Source organism: Ornithorhynchus anatinus, chromosome 10 (assembly GCF_004115215.2).
Source record: "Ornithorhynchus anatinus isolate Pmale09 chromosome 10, mOrnAna1.pri.v4, whole genome shotgun sequence".
Lineage (NCBI taxonomy): Eukaryota > Metazoa > Chordata > Mammalia > Monotremata > Ornithorhynchidae > Ornithorhynchus > Ornithorhynchus anatinus.
This window is the reverse complement of record NC_041737.1, coordinates 10,979,071-10,998,858: the sequence shown is the minus strand read 5'-3', so window position 1 is coordinate 10,998,858 and position 19,788 is coordinate 10,979,071.

Below are 19,788 nucleotides of genomic sequence, written 5' to 3'. Positions count from 1 at the left end.
CTGCATTTGCTAATAGCTAATGAGAAAAACTAGCTGTTGGAAGGATGAGCATTGCGAAAGAAAAACCTCACCACCATGTTATCGATGAAAGGTGACAGCTAGGTTTCCATGGAGACAGAAGCAGAGGCTCCTGCTACCGACACTGAATACCAATTATCACCAGCCATCTCAGGGAGCCTTTAAAATCAGGTTGCCACAGCAACTCACAGGATTGGCTGTTATCAAAATGAATTACCAAACGGGATCCAAAAATTCAAAGTCCTTGTGATTTCACTAATCAGCCTATTTTCTAGAAATTATTCAGGTCAAATTCATGACTCTTCCCGGCTCACCGGTATCCCATGAATGTGAATCTTACCGCTGAATCTAATGTTCTATTACCATCTGTGAATTCTTTAGGGAAGGTATTATTAATTGGGAGGTATAGCTGCATTCTGTCATTTGTTCCTCTATTGAGCTTGACTTTTGTGATGGAAAAAGCTATCGATCAAGGTTTGAACAAAAAATGGAAAAACTCTTTTATCATTCCCGCTATGAACCTTTTCCTGTTGATGAATGTTTTCTTTTCACTTGAATAAAAGCCCAGTTGGATTTCACTGACCTGTTTACTCACAGTGATGTCTCTTATCTCTTGATGTCATCGCTCCAACTGAAGTAAGACTTTCCAAATCCTTTTCTCCAACTTTAGCCTCCAGACTACAGTACACCAGAATGGAGTTTCTCAATGGAAACATGGTCATCTTTTGCATCTGAACGGAAGTGGAACCGAGTGAAATCATTACTTCATTACTGTCTAATTTGCACCTCAGTATTCTTTCCCAGCAATTAGTGATTTCCCAGCAATTTCCCAGGGCTCTGCACAAAGTAAGCCCTTAACGGTATGTAAAGTTTCACTATAAGAAATTTCTGGGAAAGTTTTCAAGTTTTGTGGGTTTTGTTTTTTTTTAAATAATGAAAACTAACCACTTCCTATCAGGATCCAATTACTTAGGCAAAAGCCAACACAAGGTAACAGGTAGATTTACCCAAACATGGGATCGGTCTGATATGCCAGGGAAAAAGTCTTCTCAAGATCACCATTCCTCAGTTGCAGATTCCATTCAGTGGCAGCAAAAGCCTATCAATCACTAGATTTGCTAAGTGCTTACTCTGTGCAGAGGACTAGCCTGAGTGCTTAGGAGAATGTAGACGTGATCTCTGCCCTCAAGGAGCTTATAGCCTATATGCCAATATGAGGCTGATACACCTAGAGTCCAGAAATCTCACTGCCGAATATTACTCTTTTGTGGCTGGTTTTATACATCGATAGATGGCCTCTACTCTGAATGACGATGTTTAGGGAGCCTTTCATAAATAACTACAAGTAATTATAACTGTATACAAATAACTATAAATTAACTACAGAGAATTTTGGAATAAGGGCTCCTTGCATCCTATAAATAATCCGAGCTTTTCATTTCACTGAGTCTTTATGAATTGGGTAGGGATTGTCTCTATCTGTTGCCGAATTGTACTTTCCAAGCGCTTAGTACTGTGTTCTGCACACAGTAAGTACTCAATAAACACAATTGAATGGATTAATTAATTAACCCTCCTGCTTCACAGTTATGCCGGGGTTTATCTCAGGAGAGTCCAAAGAGCTTTATGTCAAAATAAACTTTTGATCAGTTAACAATATTAGAAGCCGCTGTATACAGAGTATTGTACCTGAAGGGAGTTAGAAATGAAAAAACAAGACCCAGGCCCTGCCCTTGAAGAGATTGCAAACTAATGAGAAGACTGGGCAAATATGAATATCATAATTCAGATGAAGTCAAATTACAGAAACAAACAAACGTGCATAGTTGACTATCAGATGCCCTTGAATACTCATAAGGGCCAGGAACAAAGAGAACTTAATTTGGAAAGATTTTGTGGAAAACTTGAATATTGAACCTAGTGTTGGAGGAGAGGCATGTGCATTTGTGGAAAGGAGAGGGAAGAGAGTCCCAAAGATAGGAAAAATTAAAATTTGGAAACAGGTGTGTCTTTCGTGTACAAGTCAGGAAGCAGCCCTTGGGGAAAACAGTATAGCTTAGGAGAAAGAGCCTGGGCCTGGGAGTCAGATGACCTGACTTCTGTTCCCAGCTCTGCCCCTCATCTGCTGTGTGACAGTGGGCACGTCACTTAACTTCTCTGGGCCTCTGTTTCCTCATCCATAAAATTGGAATGAATACCTATTCCCTCCTACTTAGACTGTGAGTCTCATGCAAGACAGGGACTGGCTCCAATCTGCATATACTATATCCACCCTAGTTCTTAGTACTGTGCTTGGCACATACTAATCATGTAACAAATATTATTATTATTATCGTTATCCTTATTAAGGTATAATAGGTAGAACTGCTTACCTAGAACAAAGGGCATGTACATAGGCACTGAAGGAAAACACCCCAGCACCCCTCTATCCACCTCTAGGCGGATGCCACCTCCCACATATCGAACCTCCCTCATAATAGAGGCAATTGTGGTACTGTGGTATTTGTTAAGTGCTTACTTTGTGCTAAAAACTGTGTATTAAGGATTGGGGTAGATATAGGATTATCAAGTCTCACATGAGGTTCACAGTCTAAGAAGGAGAGAGAACAAGATTTGAATTGCCATTTTGCAGATGAGGGAACTGAGGCCCAGAAAAGTGAAGTGATGTGACCAAGGTCACACAGCAGACAGGTGGCAGAGCCAGGATTAGAACCCAGGTCCTCCGACTCCCAGGGCTGTGCTCTTTCCACTAGGCCATGCTTCTTCTCTAATTCTTGACGTTTTGTACGTTGGCTCAGATTTGGCATCTTTTCTATGCTCTAACCCTTGCATCTAGTCGGTGCCTAGATCTAGCTACTTCCCACTATACAGTTCCATTCATATTTTCCCACTCCTCTAAATCCCCAACACCAAATTTCTTGCCTCGGCCCTGATCAGCTCACACCTCATCTCACTGCCATTTTTTGCAACCTGAGTTCCAAGCCTCTATCCCCTCATTGCACCCAAGGATATTGGCAGAACAGATATAGTGTGGTCAGTACTGGGGACACCTTGTGATGCCTGAGGATGGTAGGTTCCAAAGAAATAAAAGGAAACACTTCTTTGTCCCAAGTCACGGCAAGAAAATGGACTTCGTTCCCCAAAGAAGCTGTGCCGTCAGAAAATACCAGCAGATTTGAGACGTTCATGGTCAAGCCAATCTTGAGTGTGTCACTGTGGAAAATCCTGGATGTAGAGCAAAAGCTAGGGATGATAAAAAAAGTCAGTCTGTAATCATGAGGATGGATATTCAGGAGGTCGACCAACACCCAGTTTTTTCAGAGACCTTCCCAGACTAAGCCCCAGTTTTCCTCATCTCCCACTCCCTTCTGTGTCGCCCTGACTTGCTCCCTTTTCTCTTCTCCCCATCCCAGCCCCACAACACTTATGTACATGTGTCATTTTATTTATTGTACCTTCCCAAGTGGTTAGTACAGTGCTCTGCACACAGAAAATGCTCAGTAAATATGACTGAATGAGTGAATGAATGAATTTATCTTGTGTGTGATCCAGTCCTGGTCTTCCCTGTGCTCTCCTGAAACTTCAGTTTTCTTCCTCCAGTTTCCATCCCTCTGTGGATCAGATCCAAGCTCTTCATCCTTCATAGCTCTCTGCAAGCAGTCCTTTCCCTGTTCCCCACCTTCTTTCATTTCTCACTTTCCTCCTGCCCAAAATCTCTTTCCTGAAAACTGTTCCCTCTCCCCCAGCTCCCCACAGGCTCCTCTCTTCTTTTTCTCTCCCTTAAGTGAGTAACTCCTGGTTCAAGTCTCGCCTCCTCCAAGTAGCTTCCCAAGGGACACAATCTATTATTTTTCTTGAAATGTGTTTTATCTAGGAATACGCACAAGTATCAGTGGCTTGTTTTTGTTGTTTTCAGTTTTATCCATCAGTCTCCCATGTGCTTGGAAATTCCTTGAGGGTTATATCCATGTCTCCATTTTAAAATGAGCCTTTAGGGCCTAGTTATGGGAAGCAGCATGGCATAGTGGATAGAGCACAGGCCTGGAAGTCAGAAGGTCATGGGTTCTAATCCCACCTCGACCACTTGTCTGCTGTGTGATCTTGGACAAGTCACTTCACTTCTCTGGGCCTCATTTACCTCATCTGTAAAAAATGGGGATTAAGACTGTGAGCCCCACGTGGAACGGGGACTGTGTCCAACCTGCTTACCTTGTATCTACCCCAGTGCTTAGAACAGTGCTTGGCCCATAGTAATCGCTTAACAAGTACCATTTTTTTTTTTTTTAGTTTAGCTCTATGCCCCTTGCTGATATCCCATCGACAGTGGTTGATGGGACCGATGGTTGTGATGTTGATGGAGGAGGTGGTGGCACTACAGGTTGAGGTGAAGCAGGGGCCTGGGAGTCAGAAGGACCTAGGTTCTAATCCCACCTCGACCACTTGTCTGTTGTGTGACCTTGAACAAGTCACTTCACTTGTCTGAGACTCAGTTACCTCATCTGTAAAATGGGGATTAAGACTGTGAGCCCCATGTGGGTCAGGGACTGTGTCCAACCTGATTAAGTGCTGATCTACCCCAGCACTTCCAACAGTGCTTGGCCCACAGTAGGCGCTTAACAAGTACTATTATTATTATTATAGAGATTTTAGACCCCAGAGACCTAATTCGATCTCAAAGGCCCTTGGTAACATCACATAGCAACACATGTTACATACACAAAAAGCATCCTATGTATTTGTCTTGGCAGCAATTGGAACAACATTCTTTTGACACTTTTATCCACTTGTAGTTTCATCTTATTTAGCTTCTCTGTGCCGTTTTTTCTTCATCGATAGCTAAGCCAGGGCCAAGTGTGGCTGTCAGATGACATCGGGTGGGGGAAAGTTAATTAATTGGGGAAGGTTTGATTGATCTGCTTTTGATGGATCTCAGAGAATAGCCTTTTATAGTTTTAGGGGCTTAAGTGCTCTCCCTTCATGGGCTATAATGATTCCACTGGTAATTTAGAATTATCCAGATCTGAAGAGAACCGAATAAATTCCTTTGGGGCAGGGATCATGTCTATGAGCTTTATTGTAGTATTCTCTCCCTCTTTACACACCTCAATTATACCTGTGGTATTTGTTAAGCACTTATTAAATAGCAAGCACTATACTAAGCGCTGGGGATTTATATGGAATAATTAGGTCCCACAGAGGGCTCACAGGTTAAGAAGAAATTTCTTAAGTATTCATGAACAGCTCAATCAATACCATCGATTGATTGAGTGAGTGAGTGATTAACTGAGGAAGTAAGTCTTTCAGATTCCCACATATGCACCCAAGCTGGCCTCTGAAATGTAAGTAGAGGAGAAAATGGAAAGATTTAAGAGGAAAACCCTGAGGACATAAAGCTCCATCTTTGACCAGGCCTAACAGGCCCTGCACTTGAAAAGTCAACATTCCTTACTATGCTGTGAAGACAAAAGCCTTTTGTTCTTCTGGGGAGGCTCCGGAAATATGGCAGTGACTCAAGCGAAGAGATTCTCAACCACACTAAATTCACAGTTTCCCTCAGGTCAGGAAAGTTTCCTTGCAAAGAGTCATTACATCTCACCCACTTGTTAGGAGTTGAAAAGAATACTATCCAAGGCAGCCTTCTTCAAATTGGGCCACAGCAGACCAAGGCTGTAGATGATCACAGGGCACACTCATGAATTAGAGGAATTTGGTGCTAAGTTTGCAGAAACCTACTTTGATATTGCAGAAATCTTTTTGATATTGCACATAAAGTATGGGGGATAAGAAATACCAAAACTAGGCTTCCAGTTCTAATAATTGTTTATGTGAAGAAAAGAGTTCGTTCTCCAAATAGTTTATCAACTCTTCTTAAAGCAAATAGCTTCTGCAGGCTATCAAATGTCCTCAGAAGTCAGTACAGGTAAAAAAAAAAATAGAACTAGTGCCAAATGAGAAAACATGTTCTTATTCTCTCTTTTATATATCCTTATTTTCTCTCATTTCCACTCTCTTCAATTTATTTTAATGTCTGTCTCCTATTCTAGACTGTATTCTCCTTTTGGGCAGGGTCATGCCTATCAATTCTACTGCCCAAGTGCTTGGTACAGTGCTCTGCACACAGTAAGTGATCAAAAAACTTGACTGATGGATTGATGATGTTGCTCTAAATACAAAACTTGGTTTTGGAGTCACTCTCTTGTCAGATCAATCCCCTTCACAAAAATTCTCTGAACAATTTCCACCCATCCCACTCATCCATTTCACAGATGAAGAGACAGAGGCTCAAAAATTAGTTGGGAGGAAACTGTGAGCCCCATGTTGAGATTGTGAGTCCCAAGTAGGACAGGGACTGTGTCCGCCCCAATTTGCTTGTTTCCACCCCAGCGATTAGTATAGTGCCTGGCACATAGTAAGCGCTTAACAAATTTTTTATTATTATTATTATTAGGTGTCGATGCCAGCCAAGCGGACTGAAACACTAGGGACCCCTTTCCAACACCTGAATTCCTATCCTGGGCTTGGAGCAGCAGACAGGAACTCTTCCTCCCTATGCCTCGTCCCCCCATGACGAATATTCAGGTAGCAGTGATCCTATGGTAAGCAGCGACTCTGTAAAATGTCTCTTTTTTGGATAATGGCATTTGTTAAGCACTTACTACATGCCAGGCACTGTACTAAGCACTGGGGTAGATACAAGTTAATCAGGTCAAACACAGACCCTGCCCAACATGGGCCTCACAGTCTTGATCCCCATTTTACAGGTGAGGTATCTGTGGCACAAAGAAGTGAAATGACTTGCCCGAGCTCACCCAGCAGTGGTGGAACCTGGATTAGAACCCATGTCCTTCTGACTTCCAGGTCCATGCTCTATCTACGCTGCTTCTCATGAAATTCCTGGCCAACCCCTTCTCACAAAAGAACCAACTAGAGTACATATTGACAAGTTGGAGCACTGCAAACTGCTTCTCCTACAAAAGAACCCTCTCCTTAAGAACAGGTCCTATTGCCAATATGAAGCCGGGAAAGTTCATTGTTTGCTTATTCCTGGTGAACCTTGACACTCAGTGCTCTGTCCTGCTCCCCACGGACACAACTAGCTGTCAATGGGAACTGAGGAAAGGATTTCCTTTCTGCCACGGTCTCTCCTTTAGCTTTGTCTTCTCTTGAATGGAGTCAAAGCTCATTAAGAGTTCATTTTCAGGATATTCGGATGACTGTCACCAAACCTGCTTTTCTGCAGGGTCTTGGAAGCTCTTAACCCTTGATCAGTTCAAAGGTTTAGACCTACATCACCTGGACGACCTGTGCAAATTCCCTTTAACTAAAGCACACACTCACATTATCCAGAAGTCTTAACAAAACAACTTGAAAACAATGTAAACTCTTGAGATTTCCTCCAGAATAAACTTCCTCAGAGCATTATCAGGTTTCTTGATAGCAGAAGTAGGTTAAATAAAAATTGGGGGGAAAAAAAGCATTTAACTCGCTGGGCAGGATTCTTGAACGTCTTCCAAATTCCATGACTGCCACTTTGTCTGATAGTCCCCTTTTCTTCTAAGGAAATGAAAGCAGTTTGTAAACATTAACTCACAGATTCTTTTAATAACCATGTAATATTGGCTGATGACTAGGTGGCCAGGTGGAGAAATTCACCTAAGCTAGTAGCCCTATTTATGAAACTCTAAATGTTAATAGGAATGTGATAGGGAGATGGACAAAAATAATAATGGAAAAATTAGAAAAATATAACATTGTGGTTGGCCTCCAAGCAATATTACAGTATTATTTGGGCAACACATCACAGATGTTATACCCCACAGAAAAATCAGGAATCACACACTGTAAGAGCTCAGTCAATTGATTGATTCACTCTTCAGATGTTTCTCCAAAGATGAGTCAGCCGTGGCTGGAGTCTTTTGCCTTAAAAGTAGCTCAGATCTCTCATATGGTAATCATATTTAACATAAGCAATCGGGTCTGGTGCCTCCCTGTCTAATGCATATGGAAGGACATTTTTCATCATTTATTTCTTAATTGTCCAGGACTGCTACATTCCCTGAGAGGATCAAAGATGACCAAAGTTTCTCCTGTAGTCCCCCTCGCCTATCCAAACAGTCTTCAGCTTTGCCAATCACCTTCTGTCCTTGTCATCCTATCTCCAAATCATCTTTCTCTTGGCCTGCTTTTCCTTCACCAATTCTTCTTAAGCTCAAAGCAATCAATCATATTTACTGAGCACTTTCTGTGTGCAGGGAGCTGTACTAAGTGCTTGGGAGAGTAATAACAATATGAGACATTCCCTGCCCACAGTGAGCTTACAGTTTAAAGGGGGAGGCGAGCATTTATGTAAATAAATTATGGCTATGTCCATTAGTGCGGTGGGACTAAGGAGTGGGGTGACTATAGGGAGAAAATCAGGGTGACACAGAAGGGAGTGGGAGAAAAGTAAATGAAAGTTTAGTTAGAGAAGGCCTCTAGAGGAGTTGTGCCTTCAGTGAGGCTTTGAAGGTGGGGAGAGTAATGTCAGATATGAAAATGGAGGGAGTTTCATGCCAGAGGCAGGACTTAGCTGAGAGATCAGTGGCGAGGTAGACGAGATCGAGGTCCAGTAAGTAGGTTAGCATTAGAGGAACAAAGTATGCGGGCTGGGTTCTAGTAAGTAGTAGCTGGGTTGTGTAGCTCCCTGCCAAGGGAGGGAGAAGGGAGAAGAGGGATGAAATTCTGAAGTGCTACAGGGTGGTGGCAGAAGCAGAGTGGCTTATTTTGCACTTACTACGTGCCAGACACTGTACTAAACATTGGGACTGATAGGAGACAATCAGGTTGGACCCAATCTATTTTCCACATGGGACTCATAGTCTTAATCCCCATTTTACAGATGAGGTAACAGAAGCCTAGATAAATTAAGTAACTTGCCCCAGATCACACAGCAGACAAGTGACAGAGCTGGGATTAGAACCCAGGTCCTTCTGACTCCCAGGTCCATGCTCTATCCACTAGGCCACCCTGATTCTCCTTGCTTCCACAATGTGTGTACAACTACATTTTTGTTGCCCACGATGCCCAGTGCTGTTTTGATTTCCTCTGTTGATGTCACACTCTTCCCATAGCCTCTGCTCCAAGTTCTCTTTGTCCATCTTCTGATCCATCTTCTGTCTCTGTTGCCTGTTCTATTCCAGATCAGCAACCAGATACTGGACTTAATCAGCCTCTTACATTGGCAGTCCCAGGCAGATGCGGGAAAAGAGGGGGAGGGGGAGAGTTCCACAGATGACCCTGGTCTACCATGATGGAAACAGGAAAACCTGTTTGTGTTTCCTAGGAATTCCGTCTCCCAATTAGCAAGTCAACAGAGAGTCTCCAGCTTAAGTGTGTGAAGGGAATGTGAAGTGAAGGTGATTGTCTAGACAATGTAGCCAAAAGAAAAGAAAATCCCTGCTATGGGGGGGATGAGGGGTGGGAGGGGGAAAGGGTGGGGAGAAGAGTGAGGGGAAGCCTTCCTCATCTGAATTTCCCATCTTGCCCAACTCTATTGATCGTATCGATCATCAAGCTGGAATGACCGACCCTGAGTCCTGGGTGGCAGTCAGAGTACCCGTGGGAGAACAATACCCACCATATCACACCCTGGCTAGGCTGAACATGGGAGGACGATAGATAATAGCAGGATACCCAAGCGAAGTCGCTTTGGTAATAATAACAATAATTGTGGTATTTGGCAAGTGTTTCCTATGTGCCATAGTAGATACAAAATAATCAGGTCCAATGTGGGACTCACGGTGTAAGTAACGTGGCTCAGTGGAAAGAGCCTGTGCTTCGGAGTCGGAGGTCATGAGTTCGACTCCCCGCTCTGCCACTTGTCAGCTGTGTGACTGTGGGCAAGTCACTTAACTTCTCTGTGCCTCAGTTACCTCATCTGTAAAATGGGGATTAACTGTGAGCCTCATGTGGGATGACCTGATTACCCTGTATCTCCCCCAGCGCTTAGAACAGTGTTCTGCACGTAGTAAGCGCTTAACAAATACCAACATTATTATTAAGAAGAACCAGTATTGAATCCCCATTTTGCAGATGAGGGATCTGAGGCACACAGAAGTCAAGTGACTTCCACAAGGTGACACAGCAGGTTAGTAGTGGAGCTAGGATTAGAACTCAGGTACTCTGACTCCCTGGTTAGGTTCTTTCTACTAGGCCGCATTAGGTGATTTGAAATGTGGGAACTGAAATCAGAGTGAACAGAGAAATGCTTTAAAGATATACTGAAGCAAAGTTTCAGCCTCTTTACTTGACCCGGGCAACTTTCTGATTTTAACACAAACTTTTCATGCAAAGAAATCTCACAACTCAGAATCTATTGACCGGAAATCAATAGAGAAGTCATACTTTGAAGAAGTTTCCGATTCCTTGCGTTTGAATCTTCCTCTCTTTTACACTCTGGCAGTGGTTCACTTTGAAATGCTTTGTGATCTTTGTATTCAAACTCTCTACCCTGTTTCATGCCTTGATTTTTTTTTTCTCCCCAAGAAGCAAAAGACTTAACAAAGCGGATCAAAGGGAAATTAAAAGCACAAATGGAAACCAGCCCATGAAGAGAGAGACCCAAAGATAGGGAGATGGAAACTAACGGAATTAAAATGAAATGGATTTTTAAAAAACCAGTAAAAAGATCATGAATGAAAAATGAAGCACAAATGATTTGAGCTGCAATAATAATAGGGCAGGCTTTGCTGGCTTTCTGAAGGAATCCTACTGGAAAAAAGTGAGACTCTTCAATAAATGGCAATTAATCAATCAGTGGGATTTATTGTCCCCTCTCAGGATCACACCTGGAGTGTTTCCAGTACTCTACAAGTCTCGGTTACACGAGGGACAGTCAAGCAGTGGCCTACCCGTTCCATTCCTAGCTTGGGCAGTGGCTAGCGAGCGGAAGCCAATCTGCTACAGATCAAAACTCACCCGCGCTGGGCAGCAGCGGCACGAGAAAGAGTCGAGGGCAGAGGCTCGAGTTAACGGCGTGGAAGGCAGCAGTGGTAAACAAATTCCATATTTTTACCAAGAAAACTCTATGGATCCACTACCGGAACGATTGCTGATGGAGAGCGGGACATTCTGGGAGAGATGTGCCTGTAGTTTTAGTATGGGTGGGAAACTTGATGGCATAAGTCAAGACAGGTATTTATTGAATGCTCACTGTGTGCAGAGCACTGTTCAAAGTGTTTGAAAAAGTACAGGACGATAGAGTCGATGGGACCCAATCCCTGCCCAGAAGGAATATACAGTCTAGCGGGGGAGATGCATATTAAAATAAATTATAGATAAGGGAAATGTCAGAGTTCAATGACATGTACATAAATGCTGTTGGGGTGGGGTGAATGACAAGTCCTTTATTAATAACGATAACCACTTTTTGTTGTGTGACCTTGGGCAACTCCCTTAACTTCTCTGTATCTCAGTTACCTCATCTGTATAATGGGGATAAAGACTGTGAGCCTTATGGGGAACTGAGGCTGTGTCCAACCTGATTAGCTTGTATCTACCCTAGTACTTAGTCCAGTGCCTGGGACATCGTAAGTGCATAACAAGTTTAATAATAATATTTACCATGTGTGCATATTAAGTGCCAAGCACTGTACTAAGCACTGGAATAGATACAAGATAATCCTATCAGACACTGTCTCTATCCCACTCACAGTCTAAGGGAAAATTTAGACAGTTCGATGATCCATGCAAGCTGAGGCAAGGTGCAGAGATACAAGGGGAGGAGCATAGGGAAATATGTCTCACTTTACCATGTTACTGTGATAACAATTAACAATAATAATAATGCTGCTATTTGTTAAGCGCTTACTATGTGTTACGATGTGTAGATACCACCTAATCAGGTCAGATACAGATGGACCTGTGGGGTCCACAATCTTAATCCTCATTTTAAAGAGGAGATAACTGAGGTTCAGAGAAGTTAAGAGACTTGCCCTAAGTCTTACAGCAGGCCAGTGGCAGAGTCGGGATTAGAACCCATGATCTTCTGATTCCCAGGCCCAGGCTCTATCCACTAAGCTACTTCCTAGACACTTAATAGTGTCTATGTGGGTCTGTGCTGCACAGGGCAAGGAAAGTGGTGAACTGAACCATAATTATGAGATGCTTTTGGCCATTCTCAATGGAATCTGAAGATGACACCGGTAATAGTGAGGTCATAGCCGAGGGTGCAAATGTGATGTGATGAGACAGATGAGTGACTGACAATCGTTCCCGCTTTGTGCGTGTGTGGAAAAGTCGGTTCTTGTTATCTGCCAGGTCTAGTTCTGCTTTCATTTGTCTCTCTTGATAGCCTGTTCCTCCCAGAGCCTCCCTTAGAGAAGCAGCATGGCTCAGTGGAAAGAGCCCGGGCTTGGGAGAGGTCATGGGTTTGAATCCCGGCTCCGCCACTTGTCAGCTGTGTCACTATGGGCAAGTCACTCAACTTCTCTGTGCCTCAGTTACCTCATCTGTAAAATCGGGATTAACTGTGAGCCTCACGTGGGACAACCTGTTTACCCTGTATCTACCCCAGCGCTTAGAACAGTGCTCTGCACATAGTAAGCGCTAAACAAATACCAACATTATTATTATTATTATTCCAAGTCAGGCTCCCTATTTCTATTGACATTAAAAGTTCAATCCAATCCATGTCACTGCCCCACTCCTCAAAAATCTCCATTGGTTGCCCATCCAACCCCACAGCAACAGTATCCACATCAAACAGTAGCTCCCTATCATCGCCGTATGACACTCAAACAGCTCTCTCGCTTCTGCCTTAGCTCACTGATCTCTTACTACGACCCAAACCCGCACACCCCACTTCTCTAACGCCAACCTACTCTCTGCACCCCAGTCTCATCTCTCTGGATGCTAATCCCTTGCCCGTCTTCTGCTTCAGACTTGGAACTTCCTCCTCTTTCACATCTGTCAGACCACCATTCTCTCCACCTTTAAAACTGTCTTAAAATCACATCTTCTCCAAAAGGTCTTCCCAGACTAAATCCTTTATATCTCTTATCTGCCCTCCCGTCCGCATTGACTATGAACTTGGCCGTATCCTTTAAGCACCTTGAATCTCACCCCAGGCCCACGATACTTAAATACTCTTATACTCCATTTTCCCTATCTCTAATCTACTCTATTATCTGTAAGTTCCTTGTGGGCAGGAATTGTATCTACCAATTCTCTGATTTTGTACTCTCCCAGATGCTTAGAAGAAGTGTTCTGCATGCAGTAAGTGCTCAACAGATACTGCTGATTAACTGCTGGTGATGGGGGTTTTTATATTATATGAAAATCCACATTTGCCCCGGCTCACTTTCTGTTTTCCATTATCGGTAGCTGGAATCTTCATTTGGAGTAACTTCCTGGAGCTAGAACTTCGTAAAATAAATTGTTCATGAATAAGCATAAGCTCACAGGCATCTCTAAATCCAGTAAGTCTTAAACAATCTAATAAATGGCCTATCTTTCCTATCCCCTGTCTCTTCTCACGAATACACTTTGCTGTGAGATTTTCCTTGGGAGCAGGAAAAGACAAGAGAAGCAGCATGGCATAGTGGACACAGCATGGGCCTGGGAACTGAAAGGTCATGGTTTCTAATCTCGGCTCTGTCGCTTGTCTGCTGCTTGACCTTGGGCAAATCACTTCACTTCTCTGGGCCTCAGTTACTTAATCTGTAAAATGGGGACTGAGATGGTGAGCCCCACGTGGGACAGCGGACTGTGTCCAACCCGATTTTCCTTAACCGCCCCAGTGCTTAGACCAGTGCCTGGCACATAGTGAGCCCTTAACAAAGACCATGATGATGATGATGATGATGATGATGATGATGAAGTTGCAGGAGAAAGGGGTGAGATACCAAATATGGGCAAAGTCAATGCAGATTTTGTGGGTAAGAGAGAAAGGTTGCTGGCCGCGTGGCTTAGCGGCAAGAGTGCAGGCCTGGGAATTGGAGTAACCTGGGTTCTATTCCTGGCTCTGTCTCTTGTCTGTTGTGTGACCTTGGGCAAGCCACTTCACTTCTTTGTTCTTCTGTAAAATGGCGATTTAATACCTTCCTCCCTCCTGCTTAGACTGTGAGCCCCATGAGAGACTAGGACTTTGCCTGACCTGATTGTCTTGTATCTATCCTAGCGCTTGGCACACAGAAAGCCTTAACAACTATCGTGATTATCGTTCTTAAACTTGAAGCACATTCATGTTTGATAGTGAGATTGGCACAGAAGGACCACAAGCCCATGCCAACAGAACATGCCCTAACCACTTCCCATTTATTGAATTTCTAGTTCCTCCTGGCCAAATCCAAGAGTCTTTATTCTGGTCTAGTCCTCTCTGACTTCTCAGCTACCTTTGACACTGTTGACTATCCCCACTTCAAGATGCTTTCTCTTGTCTTGGATTTACCAACCTGGTACTTTCTGGGAACTTTCCTACCTGTCCATTCACGCCTTCTCAGTCCCCTTTGCTGACTATTCATTCTCCCTTCAACCTTTAACTATAAGTGCCCTGTGGGAAGCAGCAGCACTGCATAGCGGAAAGAGCCTAGGCCTGGAAGTCAGGAGGGCCTGGTTCTAAACCCAACTCTATTATGGTCTGTGAGACCTTGGACAAATCACTTTACCTCTTCAAGTAAGGAAACGGGCCTGAGTGGACTTCTTTCTTATAATTACAGCATTTCTGTTTTATCTTCTTTGTCCTTGTGTGAGGCTGGTTCATTTGGTGACTAATTTATTGCACCTGTAGGTCTGCCTTCGGTACATTGCTACGGTAAGAAGCTATGTTTTGCTAAATGCAATCCTGGAGGAAGTGAAAATTTTTTCGTCAGAATCAGTCAAGGCTTCTTTATTGTTCTTCACGGCCTGTTTGAAATAGGCAATAAGAAATGATAATTGCTGTTAACTCGCTTTCCGTGTTAGATGGTCTATGGGAGAGTGTTTTTGATGCTTTCCTACCATTACCTTTGTAATTATGATCACTACTTTTATCTACAGTGCACGCACACACATACGCACACACAGGAAAACACACCTGTCATAAATTTCTTGAGTAACAACCCTCAGAGCTGCACTGAGGCAGCAGGGGTGAGGAAAAGATGATGTCAAACTATCGGTCCATTTTCTCCAACTGAGCCTCTTGCAGATTGCTGAAGCATAACTAACAGAGGAGTAGCGTCCTCTGACTGTAGCTGAGAGAGGGCACGGCACCTCATTCTCTCCTATTTGGTTCCGTTGTGAGAGATGATCCAAGAGCTCTGTCGTTCGCTTCCTTGACCCGAATGTTTCTTGCAGTTCATCGGCTTCTGACCCTTAGGAGAGACCATCATGCCATTTGGAGTTCCACCCCACTTCAGTCGATCTTCAGTGCTGCTGCCGAAGTTGGTTTCTCCGCCACTCTTTTTGACCACATCGCATCCTTCCTTGAAGCCAAGCCAGGCGACGGCTTTCCGAATTCCTAAAAGTGAAAAACAAAGGTTTCCCATTTTAAAGTCCTCTTTGCTACATCACATCCTACTAGCCATTTTCACTTATACTTGCCATTTCCCCTGTCGGTAATTTATTTTAATGTCTGTCTCACCCTACCTGATTGTAAATTCCTTGGGGGCAGGGATTGTGCATGGCAATGCTATTGTATTGCGTCTCCCAAGTGCTTAGAACGGTGCTCTGCACACAGTAAACACTCAATAAATACAATTGATCAGTTGATTCCAGAAATGGAAAATCCCACAATCTCCACTGGTAGTTTATTCCAATGTTTAATCAACATGTGTGTATAATATAGAATCAGATGTCCTTTGTAATATCCACCCAAACTTTCTTTGCCACCTAATATGCTGGAACAAGGATAGGACATAACTCTGAAGAATTGAATTCTCCCTTTAGCCCTTCTAGACTGTAAGCTCACTGCGGGCAGAGAACGTGTCTACCTAGTCCATTATTTTGTATAATCCCAAGTGCTTAGTGCAGAGTTCTGCACACAGTAAGTGCTCAATAAATGCAATTGATTGATTGATTAATCCAGAACCCTTCACGGGCCAGGAAAGACTTATCTGAAGAATTCCTCAGATACGGGAAAAGACATTTCCGCCTTTTGAGAGAGGCTCTTTCCACTAGGCCACGCGGCTTCTCTAAACAGGCAAACTCGCCGGTGAGAGAGAGATCGAGGGCTTCATCCCAGAAGGGACCCTTCAAGTGGAATGAGTGTTTGTGTCCCTAAAGTATCCAAACGGATTGAATTCGTGAGAAATGACTATTCTGCATAGGCTTGGAAGAGTTTCTGGGTGATCTAACCGTAATTGCCTCGTTGTTATTCAGGCTTGTTAAAGGTCCACACTTTGGGCCTCCTTTCTCTTTTTGAAAATGTCAACCTAGTACTCAATCCTCTTCATGGCAACTTCAACAGGAAATTGCAGCAGCAAGGTGAAGGGTAGCTAATGCAACACTCAAAGCTGAGATGATCAGGCTGTGTTCCAACGTCCCTCTCATGCTATTCCCACGCCTAATCCTCTTGCGGTAACAATGTGAGAGTGGGCAGGAGGGGTTCTCCAAACCCCGACCTCCTCCGCCCCCAGACCTCCGTAAAAACCCGCTTACATTATGCTCCATTTCAGGCAAACCGTCGCCCTGTTTCTGATGACTCTGACCCTTAATCAAGTGTGGAGGGGAGATGAAAAATGAAAATAATGCTTCTGGCCTTGTGCCCTGTTCGTGATTACCTCCGGGGAATAGAATCCTGCCTTTCTCGCCTACTCGACTGCTCTGAAGATCAGCCTCTCCAAGTTCCATGTCCACCTGACACTCCCTTCAAATTTACATCTAGGACACAACAATCAATCAATCGATTGTATTTATGGAGCACTTACTATATGCAGAGCACTGAACTAAGCACTTTTTGTGGTACTTAAGTGCTTACTATGCGCCAAGCACTGTTCCAAGTGCTGGGATAGATACAAGTTAATCAGGTTGGACACAGTCCACGTCTCACATGGAACTCACAGACTTAATCTCCATTTTACAGATGACGTAACTGAGGCACAAAGAAGTTAAGTGAGCACAAAGAAGTTAAGTGACTTGCCTAAGGTCACACAGCAGGCAGGTGGTAGATTCTGACTCCCAGGCCTGTGCTCTATCCATTATACCACACTGCTTCTCAGTAAAATATAACAGAGTTGAATGACATTTTACCTGACCATAGCAAGTACATTAACTCTGGAAATGTTGCCTCCTAGAAACACACTGTATTTACAAAAATCTGGCTGGTACTTAAATAATCTACTGCAACAAAGACAAACTCAAACAGCAGTATTTCAGGCAAACTCTGAGCTCTAAAATGAGATAGTAGAGACGGTTTTTGGTGTTTTTTTTTAATGGAATAGGATTGGAAAGAGATAATCTGAAATGATTCAAGAAGCTCAACATCCTGGTCTTGTTACTGATTAGCTTTGAGCCCTGGGCAAGTTGCTGAAAATCAGATTTGCCACATTCCCCGTTAAAAAGAGCCTGCCACGAGACCTTGGCGGTTGCCATGGTAACAAGACATCCAGCCTGCACAGGGGAGCAGGAAAATGATGGTTCTCAGCTCCATGTCTCCGTAGACACCCTCACAAGCCTCTCCAGCTTGGGTGAGGTGTGGATAAGAACCCAGCTCAGCGCTGAACCAGACACTCCAGGCCCAGCCAAACCATCTGTGGAGAGAGTGGTAACATAATAGTAATAATAATAATGATAACAACTGTGTTGTTTGTTTGCAATTATTACATGCTAAGCCCTGTACTAGACACTTGGGTAGATACAAGTCAGTCGGGTCAGATCTGTACCCTACACCACATAAGGGCTCACAGTCTAAGGAGAGAGAGCAGGTACACTTAAATTGATTGTCCCAATCATCGTGTCTGTTATACTGTTCTATTATACTCTCCCAAGAACTTAATACAATAAATATGATTGACTGACTGACAAACCTTCTCCAACCGTATGTATTTTTTCCATAAGCTTTTCCAGCCATGGAGATTTTTGGGAACCTAACTCCTGGAATAGATGTGCAAGGAAAATCAGGAATGGTTTAATGTATGTTTGCTTCATGTGCCTTCATTATATTGCAAGCACTGTACGGGGAGGGACATAGCTGTCCTTTAAAATACACCACCAGCACGTTAAAGGATGAGTTGTTCAATAAGTACATGTTGAATGACAATATATCTTGTTATTTTTTTTGTTAATCTCCTGGATTTAACTTAAATTCTAAGCTTTTATTCAGTACATACCCACAGAGACCTTGGTGCTACAGGCTTTTCTAAAATAAGTTAAATTACAAAAACCTAAATAACTCAGAGAAGCAGCTCAGATCAGCAAGCCTACTGAGTGCAGGCCCCAGAGACTAAACGACTGATGCTTTTCCCTGGCAATATTGCTGTCTTACTGGTGCCCTAGGAAAGTTATTTAACCCCTCAGTGTCTCAGGATCCTCAGAGGAAAATGAGAAAGGCCATTATACTTAGATGCTCTAAGGATATATTTTTTTAAGAATTCAAGATTACAAGTCACCTTTGAAGAGGAAAGAATTATGAGATGGACAGGGCGTATTTTTCTCTGGTTCATAGGTTTGGGCAGCATTTGGTAGTTACGTAGTCCCCGAACAAAAATCATGTCTACCACCATCTGAATTTTTAGTTTTCAATACCTGTTTGGTACTCAGGTATTTGTTATTCAGTACCTCCTTGTGGGCAGAGAATGTCACTTCTTTTGTGTCTTCCAACTGCTTAGGCCTTTAGACTGCGAACTTGTTACGAGCAGGGAACAGGTCTGTCAATTATGTTGTATTCTTCCAAGTTCTTAGTGTAATGTAATTTATTTATACTAATGTCCGTCTCCCCCTCTAGTCTGTAAGCCTGTCGGGATCAGGGAATGTGTCTGTTTATTGTTGTATTGTTCTCTCCCAAGAGCTTAGTACAGTCCTCCACATTCAGTAACCTCAGAAGGCAGTGATCTACATATAGTAAGCATCCAATAAATACGACTGATCGATTAGTACAGTGCATTACACTCAGTGATCACATGAGAATTAAGATGATACGAATGTAAGCATAAAAGTATTGTTATTATTTTATTTGTTAAAGGCTTACCATGTTCCAAACACTGTGCTATGCACTGGGATAGATAAAGATACAGATCAGACACAGATACAGTCCTTGTTCCACACGGGGCTCACTGTCTAAGTTGAGAAAGAGAACATTAAATGTGGCAATAAATAAAATAAATGCTATTAATACTTCAATAATGTCTTCTTTCTGCTTTCAGCTTTCCAGGCTAACAGACAAACTGTTAAAATTGAAAACTGTCTCACAGCTATGTGTTGCATCAAAAATGCCTAGAGAATTACACAATGAGCTAATGTGCCTCAACCAATGAACCATGGAATAAATCTCAAGGTGTAAGTCTCGCATTAAGGACATAAACACTTATAATAATAGTATTTGTTAAACACTTACTATGTGCCAGGATTTATATAGATCGCGATAGAGAAACAGATATAACTATTGAGCTGGCCTGGATTTTCAGAGATGAGGCTACCGATGGTGACATCCTGTCTTCGTAGGCTTGTGCGACTGAAAAGACAAATACGTGTCTGACACTTCCTTCCACACCGGGCACACGGAAAGATAGGTCCCTTGCTGTGTTTGAATACCACAAAATGGCCTGTCTGTTTTTGAGCTCACATCATCATTTGCTCCTCTCAAAGCCGTGGCGTCTG